General features: G+C 42.3%; 2 protein-coding genes across 4 annotated transcripts in view; one reads left to right on the top strand and one right to left on the bottom strand.

The window, feature by feature from the left end:
• Nucleotides 1–8,690, bottom strand: part of HPS5 (HPS5 biogenesis of lysosomal organelles complex 2 subunit 2) — a 64,679-nt gene extending 55,989 nt beyond the window's left edge. For both annotated transcript variants that reach the window (XM_043970794.1, XM_043970795.1), the window contains exon 1: nt 8,567–8,690. The gene's annotated coding sequence lies outside the window, so the exon portion shown is untranslated. The remainder of the gene's footprint in view (nt 1–8,566) is intronic.
• A 199-nt stretch (nt 8,691–8,889) lies between these two features.
• GTF2H1 (general transcription factor IIH subunit 1) overlaps nt 8,890–13,252 on the top strand; it is a 31,835-nt gene continuing 27,472 nt past the window's right edge. For both annotated transcript variants that reach the window (XR_006353574.1, XM_043970796.1), the window contains exon 1: nt 8,890–9,170. The gene's annotated coding sequence lies outside the window, so the exon portion shown is untranslated. The remainder of the gene's footprint in view (nt 9,171–13,252) is intronic.

Here is a 13,252-nt window from a genome sequence, read left to right as displayed (position 1 = left end):
TCTTCTCCTGCCATTTCTGCTTTTTTGGAAAATCTTGGAAATACTAGTGTTCCCTGATGCCTAGAGAATATATAATTGCTTTGTTATAGTCTTGTAGCTTGACATTACCTAAGTTAAGGTTGAGTTTTTCATTTTTCTGCACTGTCATCCTGTGAATTCTACTTACCATAAATTTGTCTGTTTTCAGTATTTCAGGAAAATGTTCTTGAATAACTTCCTGAAAAATAAAGACCTAACAATTCTCTCTTGATTTTCAAGGAAGTCAAATGAGTCTAAGATTTCTTCTCCCTGATTTGTCCTCAAAATCTGTACTTCTTCATTATTGCTTTCCAATATTTTTGTCTCACTGAGGAATGGAGGTGATCCAAGGATCTTGAGCATTGTACCAGTAAAGCACAAGCCATGGCAGGTTCTACTGCTGGAAAAGCTTTAAGTACAGCCCCTTTAAGTACAACAATCTCTGTTTCTAAAGAAGAGTCTTGCTAAGTCGAAAGAGACTTATCACCAGGAGGCTGGTCAATATGAATTGTGTGTTCATCATTATAATATTAAGAAGGAAAGCAAACTAGCTGTGTGACCCTGGGCAAGTAACTTAACCCCAACTGCCTCACCCCCCCCCCAAAAAAAAAAAGAAGGAAAGCAAAAGAGAAAGGAGAAAAGGGAAAATATACCCAACTAAGTTCAGTATTCCAGAGAATAGAAAGGAGAGAGAAAGTTTTTTTAAATGAGTAATGCAAAGAAATAGAAGAAAACAATAGAATGGAGAAAACAAGATCTACTGAAGAAAATTAGAGATGTCAAGGGAATGTTTCATGCAAAAATGGGAATGAAAAAAGACAAAAATGGTAGGGACTTAACAAAAGCAGAAGAAATTAAGAAGTGGCAAGAATATACAAAAGAATTATACAAGATCTTAACATCACCAATAACAATGGTGTGGTTAGTGATCTAGAGCCAGACATCCTAGAGAATAAGTGGGCTTTAGGAAGCATTGTTAACAATACAGTTAATGGAGGTGATGGAATTCCAGCTGAACTATTTAAAATCCTAAAAGATGATGCTGTTAAAGTGCAGTACTCAATATGCCAGGAAATTTGGAAAACTCAATGGTGGGGGCAGCTAGGTGGTGCAGTGGATAGAGCACTGGCCCTGGAGTCAGGAGTACCTGAGTTCAAATCCGGCCTCAGACACTTAACACTTACTAGCTGTGTGACCCTGGGCAAGTCACTTAACCCCAATTGCCTCACTAAAAAAAAAAAAAAAAAAAAACAAATCCAGTCTCAGACACTAAACACTTACTAGCTGTGTGACCCTGGGCAAGTCACTTAACCCCAATTGCCTCACTAAAAAAAAATTTTTTAAACCCTCAATGGTGGCCACTGGATTGGAAAAGAGCAGTTTACATCAAAACCTAAAGAAGGGGGGCAGCTAGGTGGCGCAGTGGATAGAGCACCAGCCCTGGAGTCAGGAGTACCTGAGTTCAAATCTGGCCTCAGACACTTAACACTCACTAGCTGTGTGACCCTGGGCAAGTCACTTAACCCCACTTGCCTCACTTAAAAAAAAAAAAACCCTAAAGAAGGGCAATGCCAAGGAACGTTCAAATTACCAACTGCACTCATTTCACATACCAACAAGATTATTGCTTAAGATTCTGAAAGCTAGGCTTCAGCAATATGTGAACTGAGAATTACCAGAAGAACAGCCTGGTTTTTGAAGAGGAAGAAAAACTAGCAACCAAATTGCCAACATTGGCTGGATTATGGAGAAAGGGAGTTCCAGGGGAAAAAAAATCTACATCTGCTTCATTGACTAAAGTCTGTGTGGATCACAATAAATTGTGGCAAGTTCTCAAAGAGATGTCTCCTGAGAAATCTATATGCAAGTCAAGAAGCAACAGAACTGAACATGAAACTACTAACTGGTTTAAGATTGAAAAAGGATGCACATGTATAAACTAAATCAAATTACAGGAAGGGACATAATTTGGAACTCAAAAGTTTTAAAAACCAATGTTAAAAATTGTTTTTATATGTAATTGGGGGAAAACGAAGTACTAAATCAAAGATTGAAAAAGAAGTACAGGGGCAGTTAGGTGGTGCAGTGGATAAAGCACCAGCACTGGATTCAGAAGGACCTGAGTTCAAGTTTGACCTCAGACACTTGCTAGCTGTGTGACCCTGGGCAAGTCACTTAACCCCAATTGCCTCACCAAAAAAACAAAAAAAGGAGAAGGGCACAGCATAGAATGAGCTGGATAGATAGTGTCATGTAAACAATGAACGTGAACTTGGACTGACTTTGAGAGATAGTGGAGGACAGAAGGGCCTGGCATGCTATGGTCCATGGGGTCACAAAGAGTAGGACACAACTGAACAACAACATAATATTTAGCCAATGAAACCAAGAAAAAAAAAATAACCCTGAAACCCATGTGGCCTTGTTCTACTTCTATGCTGGCAATGGCAAACTGCAGAACATAAGTTGAATGAGATGCAGAATGCTGGAAAGATCATGATATAAAATATTAGGAGGCAGTTCAGAGCAAGAGGACCTTAAATGCTAGGCTGAAAATTTGGTATGTTATCCTAGGGGCAATATAGGGAGCACCTTAATCTAAATGAAAACTCAGAAGGAGAATGTGTGTGCTATGATGAGAGCTGTTAACTTCAAAATCAATGAGATGCTATTCCAATAGTCCAGGGCATGGGGCCTCTAAACCTATATAAGGATCCCTGTGGTTGCATACTGACTTACAAAACTACATATTAATATTATCTATGTTCTTTTGCATTTTTATTTTGTTAAATATTTCCCACTTGCATTTTAATCTAGAATTATTTCCTGCTGTGTTTTCTTGAAACCTTTAGTCCAGGGAAAAGGTGATTAGGGCCTGATCTGTGAAAGAGGCTATAAGTACATAGGAGATGAATGAAGGAGATCCTCTAAAGGTAGGTTCACCAAGATTTGGCAACTGATTGGATATTAAAAATAAGAAAGAGAAAAAAAAAAAAGGAGGAAGAAGCCACAGAAAATTATAAGGTTTGAACTTGGATGAAAGGGGGGATGATTGGCTATCAAAAGAAACAGGAAGGAGGCAGCTAGGTGGCACAGTGGATAAAGCACTGGCCCTGGATTCAGGAGGACCTGAATGTAACATGTACTCTCTGCAGAGGCTCTCCCTTTGCAAGACTAATGTCAAAGCGTCGGTTCATGAGGACAAAAAAAAAATCGCCCCTCTGGACAAAACTTTCCTCTGTTCCTTTTCTATATTGTTGTTCACATATTATTAGTTAGCAATAGTTATTATATTATTTTTACTGTTCCGTCAAGGAAATATTTTGTTTCTTGAGGAACAAAAGGGGGGAATGTGGTAAAAAGTTTTAACAGTTGGTTAGATAATGGAGAGACGCCAGTTTTTTTTTAGGACCACCCTTTTGGGGAGGAGACCAACAGCATGAGCTACGCACACCAGTCCACCTGGGATGCACACCAGATTGCCTGCTGAGCACTCGACTTCTGGGGTGCAAGCTTAAAAGGCAAGGAGAGAACGGAAGTGGGGCCTTTTTTCCTGCTCCGCTGGTCTCCTGGCTGCGCTGCACAGACAGACGCTGACTGAAGTTTGACTCAGTCCGGCTCTCGGTTAACAGCACGCGCTTGACTCAGTCTCTCTCCCCAAAGGTGGCCTTGGGTTTTGGTGAGTTTTATACAGAATATAGACTAAGCCTAGACTTAAGACGATTTGTATTGTATTTCTACTTTCCTATCCTTCTAATCAACATCACCTTGTGACTACCATACAATAAAAGCTCTAACTAGAAAACCAGAAGCTTCTTCCATTTACTAGTCTGGGAGATAAATTAAGGGAAAGGTTACGTAGGGGAGATTTATGATCTAATATCCAATTTTAATCCCACAGTTCAGACACTTGACATTTACTAGCTGTGTGAACCTGGGAGAGTCACTTAACCCTCACTGCCCCACCAAAAAAAAAAAAGAAACAGGAAAGTATGATGAAGGGATGGATTCAGAGAAATATAACAAATTGCATTTTGTACATATTAAGTTTGAAAATATGGCATTTCAAGGTGCCAAGCACATTAGGTAAATCATCTATAAAAGGTTTACAAAAGATATAGACCAGAATCAAATAGGAAGTTGAAATGTTTGACCAATAATATGTAAGGTTCTTTTATAATAAGGAATTTGTTTCTTGATAGAGAGGAGATGAAGAGTTATGCTAAATGAGACAAATTTTTAGACATAGACATAGATTTGTTTTGCTTGACTACATATATTTTTAACAAGGTTCTCCTTTTTTTTTCCCCAGTGGGAGAGGGAAGTGGAAGAAAGAAAGTAAATGTTTGTCCATTTAAAAAATTAAATTTAATTTTTAAAAATGTAAGACTCTTCAGAACAGGGACTGGAGTTTTGTTTTGGGTTTGTTTTGGGGGTTTTTTTGGTCTTTTTTCTTTTCTTTCCTTTCCTTTTTTTTGCGTTGGGGGGGGGGGGGGGGCTTTGCATTCTTAACACCTAGCACAGTGCCTGTCACTGGCATTTAACAAATACTTGTTCATGAATTCATGAAATCATGAATCCAATGAATTCTTGTATATAAGACTTATAGACTAAGGCAGCACAAATGGATTTTAACAAGGAAGTAGATCAAGTTTAGAAAGAATATTGATAATTCTCTTGATATGGAGTGAAATCCAAGTGGCCAATCTACTATCAACTCTACCCCAGGCAGTGAGTGGAGACAAAAGGCCTGCTGGCTTGGACATAAGTGATGTTAAATGCAAACAATGAAGATGGAACCTTATGGATACTTAAATTTGCTTCCCCATTCTGTAAAGTTCTAACGAATGATATTGTGAGAAAATAATGGGATTTGCCAATGCCCAAAGGCCCACCTGGAGGAGATTGATTTGGATTGATTGAATTAATTGAGAGTGATTGACTTCACTGATTAACCTACTTAAAGTTAACTTAATTGAAGCCACACCTGCCCCTCCCTCAAGAGGGAAGCTGTAGACTCAGAACCACCCCCATCCCCCTCCACACACATGAACTCCTAACTAATTAAAGGAAGTTAACTAACTTAAGACTGCCTTCAAGTCATGTCGATCAATGGACTTGAATGCAACCAGCCAATTAGCTTGGAGCAGTGTGTGGGGACTGCTTTTCTGGGCCCCAGGGAGCTTCTGCTCTGACAGGCACAGGATCTTCCTCTTTGTTGCTGGAACCTCATGGTGGTGGCAGAAGACTTGTGAGAAGAAGCAGAAAAGGCAGAACTCTTATCTCTCCTCCAGGGTAGATAGGTTTCTTAACTTCCTGAATTCCACGTGTTCTCTACTCTCTAATAAATGCAATGCCAATCTTGGTGCTACAGCTTCTAATTTATAAGTAAACCCTAGCTAGTTTTCCCTACACTGAGGACAGGGAAAAAAGGTGACCACACATTAAACTTTAAACGTGACAATATTTAGTCATCACAATATGTGGCTTAAAACATTAGTATTAAAAAAAAATTTTCCCAAAAAAAAATTAGTATTTTCTAAGGAAGGTCATAAAACATTTGCAGTTCTCAAATGTGTTTAAAGTGTTCAAAAAAAACAGGTTAGCCAGAGTTTTAAGAAAGTTGCCCCCTCCCCCCAAAAAAAAACTACTACAAACCACCACAAAGCTTCAATAGCAAAAGTGCTACCAACTTTAATGAAGCATTTATAAGAATAAACAGGTCTCTTCCTTTTTAGAAGAAATAAAAATTAAAAGGGCATTTTTAAAAGGCCAAACTTCTCAACAGAAGAACATGGGAGACTTTAGCTCCTTTTGTATTCCTTAACAACACTTAAGGAAATTTAGGGTGTCCCCTTGTGGTAAAATTATTAGAATTTCACTGACTCATTTGGGAGGGGCCACACCTGGCCCGCCCTGAAGTATGCTATTGAGGTCGGAAGGAGAAACCTCTCTCCATAGGCAGTTTTTAATGTATGAGGTATTTTATTTTTTCCATTACATGTAAAGATACTTCTCAACTTTTGTTTATACATGCTTTACAACAATTTCAGATTTTTCTCCCTCCCTCCCCTCCCTCCCCCCTCCCCTAGACAGCAGCATAGGCAGTTTTTGAAGGACCTCCCTTTTTTTTTTTGCAGGGCAATGAGGGTTAAGTGACTTGCCCAGGGTCACACCACTAGTAAGTATCAAGTGTCTGAGGCCAGATTTGAACTCTGGTCCTCCTGAATCCAGGGCCCGTGCTTTATCCACTGTGCCACCTAGCTGCCCCCGGGACCTCCCCTTTTGTGGGAGGAAAATTAGACGTTTTCTGAGGGGAGTCTGAGTCTCTTCCAGAGCTCTCTCTTCTTCCCTTCTGGTGATTTTGAGCAGCTAGAGCAGAAGTCCCAGGTGGTGAGTTAACACAAAAGCCCTGCTTTCTTTTGAATTCGCTTAACTGGAAGCAAGTTGGGGATTGTATAGACTTAGGTTAGAGGTAGGAGGATTATCCGTATTTCTTCTTCCCTATTTCCTTGTCTTTGATTTTATTAATTTCACCTTTGCTGTTTACTTATTCTCCTTAATAAAACCTGGTTCATCTGTGCAGTAGAGGCTGTAAGGCTCCTTTCTTATTGGCCTGGGAGAAATATCTAAAAAGGCAGTTTCAGAGGGGAGGGAGCTTTAAACCTAGAGGTCCCTCATTATCTCTGGAACCCTGATATTTAGGGGAGCCACCCAATTAACTCTTCATATATTAAATTTGGCCCCTACACCCTTAAAGTACTGACCATTGATCTAGCTGCCTCAGTGGATAGAAAACTGAACTTGAATCCACATACTAACTCATTTACTACTTCTGTGACCCTAAACAAGCCACTTAATTTCTGTCAGCTTCAGTGTACTCATATGTAAAAATGGGTATAACGGCACTTACCTCTTAGGGTTGTTGCAAGAATAAAATGAGATGTTTGTAAAGAGCTCTGCAAACCCTAAAATATTTTCCAAACCTTAAAGTGCTTTATCAAAGCTAGCTGTATGATCACACTACCAGAAGTAGAGGGTAACTAGAGTGCTGAAGGGGTCCTGAATTCATGCCACGCTGAGGATGTTGAACCAAAGGATAATTATCTTCATATATCTGAAGTTCTATCAGGTCAAGTCAACAAGCATTTGTTAGGTTCCTACTACATGGCAAGCACTAAGTGACAGAAAGGCAAAACACAGTCCTCCTCAAAGAATTCACAGACTAAGGAGAAAAACCATGTTAAGAACTCTATTCAAACAAGATGTAAAGATATGTGATAATCTCAGAGGGAAAAGAGTAATATTAAGGAGGAATGGGAAAGGTTTCTTGAAGATGGGATTTTAGCTAGGACTTGATAGAGGCCGAGAGAAAGGGAGGCTATAGGAAAGAATTTGTGACAAATATGGTACGAAATGGGTTAGATTTGTACTACTTGGTCACAGAGGGCAGAAATGGGAACAAGGTTAAAAGTTGCCTTAATTTAAGGCAAAACATCCCAATAATCCAGGCTATTCAAATGTAGAGTGAACTGCCCCAGAATGCAATTGGTTCTGTCCTCTTACTAAATGGGCTTCAAACAAAGGCAGCATGATCCCAATTACAAGATGCAGTAGACGTGATTCTTCTCTCTGGTGGACGTTGTAGTAGATGGCTTTCCCAAAGCCTTAGTGACATAAAAATTGTTCATGGATTTGTTGATGGTACTGTTGCCAATCGTAATTATCAAGAGTAGGACACTGTAATAACTGACTGTATTTAATAACAGACTAATGGCATACCTGCAGCAGCGGTTTCTGAAACATTATAGGTCTTGGTTACATGGGCAGGATGAACACAATGGAATTTTACATAGAGCAGAAGGGGAAAGTAAAGATTTACACATCAAAGTACAAATATCAGAAGGAGAAGCTCTGCATCGGGTGAGATTATCAACTAGTCAAAATAGACACTAAGGATAAAGCTGAAATTTACAGACTAACCGTTAACAATGGGCTATACCTAGTCTACTTGACATGCTCACCTCAATTAAATAGAGGCAATACAGCTGAACCAAAAGTTATCACTATCCGGTTAATCACTACAGCTAAAGTCAGTTAAATTCTGCAAACACTAGCAAGCTATGTGACTTGCTGTCCTAAGGAAATGGAGAACGCCAATACTAAAATTCTCTTGTGATACTACCAACTGTTAAGTTCCCAAACTGTGGCTTAGCCTAAATCCCATTTTCAGGACTGGGGGAGCGGGGGGGGGGGGGGGGGGGGGGGGAGACCGAGCCAGAAGCAGGGACTTCCTTCCTAGAATGAGGAGCACCTTGGCACAAGGGCGCATTAAGCAGCCCACTCTCCCCAGGCTTCAAGCTTTGTCAGGTTAGAAGGAGAGCGAGGAATAGGAAAAGGGGAAATGAGAGGAAAGGGAGGGGAGGGAGGGAAAGAGAAGAATGAGGGGAGAGCAAACGTCTCGGCCTCGAGCCTCCCGGGTCGCGCACCCCTCCCTCCCTCCCCGAGGCCGGGCCGTGCACAGTCGTGGGGTCTTTGGAACACTCACCGCGCGTTAGGAACCTAACAGCCGGCCAGCTGGGGGACTCTGGGCTCCAACTGCCACCCCGCTGACGTCATTTGGGAACGTCTGGCGCATAGCCATAGACGTCACCGGGGCTTCCCCGTCACCTGACGGAAAAGGTCCCTCCCGCCCCGTCCCTCCCCCTCAGGCCAAGGCCACGCTAACGCTCCCCCACGGCCTGAAGCCGCCGGGGACCCGGGACGGGCCTGACGCGAGCTTAGACTGAGGGGCGTGGTGGAGTGGGGTCGTCTGGAGCAACACAGGCAGCCGTGAGTCTCACTACTGTCTACAGTCGGAGAGAGGTGCCAGTGAAGGAGAGAGTGAAGGTGGGAGGGCGGGGGAATCGAAAGTGTCATGGCGGCCGTGGTCTCCTGTCACGTGGCCTCCAGGCTCCGCCCCGTTGCTTCCGGTCACGTGCCTCCCGTGTCCTCCCAGCCAGCAATGGAGGAGGCGAGAGCCCCCAGCAGCGGCGGCGGCGGCGGCGGCAGCGGGAGCCTGGGCTCAGCCAGGCAGCGCCAGTGAAGAGAAAAGCGGAAAGAAACTCGCCCCACAGACCCTCCCTCCGGGCCCGGGCCGGGGCTCCTGCACGGTACGTCTGCGGGGAGCCAGGGAGGGGCAGAGGACGCCCGAGCTGCCGAACCTAGCCGCCGGAACGGGGCGCCTATCCCGGGGGCTCCCAGACACGCGGCCCCAGGCAGGGAGCGCCCCGAGCCGGCGCTGCTCCGGGCCCCGAGCCCGGGGGCCGCGGCTCAGCTTGCCCGCCCCTGGGGAAGGAGCCACCGCTGCTCCCGGGACTTGAGTAAGGAGCTCGAAGCAGAGAAGTGCCGGGGTTGCCCCTGAGGGCCCCAGGTGAGAGGCCCTCGGGCCCCGCCGCCCTCGAAGTCAGGGGTTCTTTCCTCGGGGTCCGGAAACTTGGTTTAAAAACACATTTCATACATACAGGTGACTTTGGATATAACCGGCTTGCTTTATAATCTTTTGTCCGTTTAAAAACATTCTGAGGAGTCCAAAGGTTTCACCAAACTGGGTCCGTGACACCGAAAAGGGTCCCCCGTGCTCCAAGGAAAGGAGTCCTTTTGCTGCTGCCTGTGTTCATCTTAGGCCCTTCAAACATGCGAATGCACCGGTTAACACTCAGCGACGCTCCCGGTCTTGGGTTTTGTCCCAAGCTGGTTGTCAGACTGGAAGGGGAGGCCACAGAAGCGAGAGATCTTTGTGTAACGTTCTCAGGGCAGCCCAAGCCAGATTAGCCCGGGGGCAGGGGGAGGGAATGGAGGGAGAGTGTCTGTAACCGAGTAGTCAGTGAGTCTGGCGCTTTCTCCCTGTCTTTCCATCTGCAAAATGGAGGGCATGGTGGCAACTTTTCCTCGCTGAATCCTGCATAAGAAACTGCAGAAATCCAGCCAGAATGATCCATCTAAGGAAAGCATGTGAGCTCAGCAAAGTGTTGAATTGGAAACACGTTTTAGAACGAGTTAAAAGTATGTTTTGGGGAACATAACAGTATAAATAAAAAGTCATTCCATATATATTGGCTGTTAAAGAACTGCACAGATGTCCTCATCCAGGTCAGAGCTTTATGTCTGCTTCTCAAACCCAATGCCAACCCCTGGGTCAAGTTGCTTTCCCATTATAAAGTCTCGTAATGTTGTTTGGCAAACCTTTTTCTCCCAGTAGTTCCACGGGACCTAATCTACAAACTTTCCCCTTTACAATAAAATACGCCTGTCCTTACCAAATAAGACCCGCTCCAAGTATGAGTTGGGCTTTGACTTTCTAGCCCTTTCTGCCTAGGCGTCCTAAGTGGCTATTTTCACCATTTATTATTCTCTTTTAAGGTGGTACTGCAAACTGTCTAGCTTCTGCACCAGCCACCTCTTTAGACTCTGTGTTAGTGTTTGTGTCCCTTTCTTCCCCTTTGCCAGACTCACCCCCTCCCCCACCTCCTCTGCTGCAGAATGAAAATGGTTGAATAAGGCTGCCTGGTCCTGCAGTTACCATCTTTGTTAGTTAGCATAACTGTTTTGCTTTTCTATGTAGTTGCAGCAGGTGGTTTTGGTTACTACATTCATACCTAATATTTTATTCTCTTTCATGTCTCATTAAAGAATGTCTAGTTGGTTTACTGATTTTTTTTCATAGTGATCCCAATATTTTTTCTACCAGCAAGTCAAACTCTAGATACTAAGCTTTTGTACTGGAAGAAATAATAGTCCTCTGTGCCAATAATCAGCTTTCCTTAAGAAAAAATGTAGCTAGTTTTCCCTTTTCTGTTACTAAAAGTGATATGAACAAAAGAAATCTGCAGATACAATATCCAAGGATTTTATATTGACAGTTTAGTATCCTTCCCATACTAAATCTTCAATGGATAGAGACATACCTCATTTTATAAAACAGGTGTTCTTTTTTTTTTTTTAATGAGATATTTTATTTTTTCCGTTACATGTAAAGATAGTTTTCAACTTTTGTTTATACATGCTTTACAATTTCAGATTTTTCTCCCTCCCTCCCCCAGACAGCAGGCAATCTGATACAGGTTATATCTATATATCTCTATACATATACATATAGATAGATATATACACACACATATATATACACATAATAACATTAATCCTATTTCTGCATTAATCCTAAAACAGGTGTTCTTAATGCTTATTTGTAGATCAGATATTGGTAGTTATGGTGGGAGAGGCCGAGTCCTATAATAAACCTTTTTTGTTATGTTATGTAAAGTCATGTTTCAGAGCATAAGTTTTGCTTATATCAACATATATGGAATTTTCAGTGGCGTTTTTGGAAGTCTACCTTAAACTCTGAAGGCTTGGGATCTTGAGCATACAGTTAAGTGTTACCCAAGTAACCCTGTCAAGAAATGATCTGGGATGGGTCTTTTAGCTCTGTTAACTTTTTTTTTTTTTTAGTGAGGCAATTGGGGTTAAGTGACTTGCCCAGGGTCACACAGCTAGTACGTGTCAAGTGTCTGAGGCCGGATTTGAACTCAGGTACTCCTGACTCCAGGGCTGGTGCTTTATCCACTGCGCCACCTAGCCGCCCCCCTCTGTTAACTTTTGACAATTATAACATAATGTCTACCATTCAAAAAGCCAGAAATCATGATTCTAAGATGAGTGGTCTTTATATGACTATTGGCTTTGATGATTTTACATTTGGTTATTTCCCACATGTTGTTCCTAAGTCTATTAACCAGGAGTAATTCTCTACATTGGAAATGGTTAATGTGTGAAGTTCACAATACTTTTCTTACTCTATCAAAGTATGAAAATGCTAATGGGCTACAAGAACTAAAGAGTAGAATTGTAGCCCTAAATAATCTGGAAACTAGATAATCCCAAAGCAAGATTTGATTCTAGCTTCATCACTACCTTTTTTGTTCTGCTACGGTACTGAGGTATACACCTCACAATCCAGCTGTGCTTTCCATTAGCAAGGCTTATCTCTGCCCTTTCAGGTTTCATATTGCTGTGACTGCTGCTTCTTACTAGGAGTTCTCAAACTAGATGCCTTGCAAAGAGAATGTTTTCTTCATCTCAATGATTCCTCCTCTCCTTGATAATAGTACATCAACTCGATGTTTAAAGGGTTATTTTCTTGGATACATAGCAGGGAAATATACAGTGTGGTATATTATCAGCAGTATACAGTCTAGGAGAGAAGTATATAATAGAGTATAATCGTAAGATTAATTGCCCACAATTTAGAGTTTAAACCTAGTCCTCTACCAATCAAAGCATATTTGTCATTTTCCTTAGGTCATCTTTGAACCTTTTATATTCAGTTTTAGTTCCATAGCTGTGAAATCATCTGGCCAAAGAAGTTTTGTGCATCTTTCTGGGAATCTGCTTCCCCAGTTCTCCTTATTACTCTGTTGTGTACAGTAAAAGTACCTCAACTAAGCAGGAATTTCTATTGCCTCATTGTTGAGGCTTTGTATATTTTCTTACCCTCAACCTAGTGGTTAAGTTTTTGTGAAATCCACTCTGTCCCACCCACATCTCCCATTGGGAAAGGATTCTTCTCTATCTTTGCCCCAAAGTTACCACTCTTGAAATTCAGGCATTTTTACTTATCACCCTTCCTTGGAGGTCTATATACTTTGGCACCACATGAAGGTATTCACTTACTACTTATTCTGACTGGTCCTCCGAATCATATTTGGCTGTTACTGATTTGGCCATTTATGGGGGGGAAAGATTCATCCTGAATCTATACTCTACATATCTTTGGACAGGGCAAATCAGTCCCTTCTGTGGCCTTTCTCTTCCTGTCTTTACTCTGCACATTCCAAACTTATTTGCTCTCTCATCCTGTACCTCCATTTACAGGTGGACCCATTCACTCCGTTGTTGTTTGTCCTTCGTTTTTAGAGAACCATGACATCGAGGTTATGTCATGGTTTTCAGTGATTTGGATTTAAGTGAGGGAGGGCCTTACAAGGTCACCAACCTCACTCTTTCCTCAAAAGCTATCTAGGTCCAGTGACAAGATATACATCAGGTCAACTAGAGATGGCCCCAGATATTTAAGGCAACTGGGGTTAAGTGACTTACCCAGGATCACACATTTAGTAAGTATCTGAGGTCAGATTTGAACTTGGGTCCTCTCAACTTCAGGGCCTGTACTCCATCCACTGTACCACCTAGGAAG

This window comes from Dromiciops gliroides, chromosome 6 (genome assembly GCF_019393635.1).
Source record: "Dromiciops gliroides isolate mDroGli1 chromosome 6, mDroGli1.pri, whole genome shotgun sequence".
NCBI classification, from domain to species: domain Eukaryota; kingdom Metazoa; phylum Chordata; class Mammalia; order Microbiotheria; family Microbiotheriidae; genus Dromiciops; species Dromiciops gliroides.
Note: the sequence above shows the minus strand (reverse complement) of the source record. Positions and strands in the feature narration are given on the sequence as shown.